Source organism: Hyalella azteca, unplaced genomic scaffold, assembly GCF_000764305.2.
Source record: "Hyalella azteca isolate HAZT.00-mixed unplaced genomic scaffold, Hazt_2.0.2 contig7054, whole genome shotgun sequence".
NCBI classification, from domain to species: Eukaryota; Metazoa; Arthropoda; class Malacostraca; order Amphipoda; family Hyalellidae; genus Hyalella; species Hyalella azteca.
Window position 1 is genome coordinate 161,320 of NW_025937189.1, and position 1,219 is coordinate 162,538.

General features: G+C 32.8%; 1 protein-coding gene across 1 annotated transcript in view; it reads right to left on the minus strand.

Moving 5' to 3' along the window:
- The window catches only part of LOC108668708 (GATOR complex protein MIOS-A), a 21,085-nt gene that overhangs the window by 9,895 nt on the left and 9,971 nt on the right, over positions 1-1,219 (minus strand). The gene's annotated exons all lie outside the window — the stretch shown is intronic.

Consider the following 1,219-nt stretch of genomic DNA (forward strand, 5'->3'; position numbering starts at 1 on the left):
CACAGTGAACAGCTGCTACACAGTGAACAGCTGCTACACAGTGAACAGCTGCTACACAGTGAACAGCTGCTACACAGTGAACAGCTGCTAAATAGTGAGATCTGCAGTAGCAGGATGGTGAGATCATGTCGTGCTCAAACTTGAGATAAAGATGAGATAATGAGATAAAGATGAGATAATGAGATAAAGATGAGATAGAAGACAGAAAGTTGTTCAAGTTAAAATATTAAACACAAAATTTGAATACAAGAAAATTTTCTTTGCCATATTACTATCGAGTTCTATGAAAAGAGAGCAACAACCTGTGCAAACCTAAAATTTATGATTAATTTTTGACGCAAAAGATTGTTGTTTTCTGCAACGCATTGAGATATTTTGTATAAATAATACTGACACAAAAAATTTTGGCATGGACTATGGATGTACGATTCTTCAGTGCCCGATAGCCTAAATTCTTTGCAAGCTGCTGCTATTTGTGATAGATATACACATAAACAAAGTGAACAGAATAATATACGTTTAAAAATTACTTTTTAAAGACAACACTTCTAAAGAATCCAGTGTCTCCAATGTTAAAGATGTACAATGAATTACTCATTTTATTTTCGAATATTAAAAAAAATTAATTTTTATTTTTAAATATATACTTTTTTTTTCTTTTCAAAATTATTTATTCTGTCAATTGATTCATGCATTGCCTCCGACTTCGCACACGTGTGCAAAATTTCAGATCAATTGGATAGGTAAAAGTGTGTCAAATATCAGTTATAAGATTTGTAGCTGACAAAATTATTTTTTCAATTTTTCTAATATTGAAAAAAAAATTAATTTTTAAAATCATTTATTTTGTCATTTGATTCTTGTATTGTCTCCAACTTTACCCAAGGGTGCAAAATTTCAGATCGATAGGATAAGTAGAAGTGTGTTAAATTTCGATTATAAGATTTGTAGCAGACAGACAGACGGACAAACAAGAAGTGAACTTAAAGAGAAGTGTTGTAAAAATGCAATTAAAAAAATTTGAGACGAGTCGCCAAAGGAATAGACGCGAGTGGGAGATTTCTACCGTGGCTCTGATGCTGCATTATGTTACCATATGATGGTTGGTTGGTTGGTTTAGTGGCCAAATGTTTGCTAGCGCTTCAGCTATTAAGCTATCTCGCACCGAAAGTCATGATGAACATCACCATAGAGGTGGAAGGTCTCAATTATTCATCAC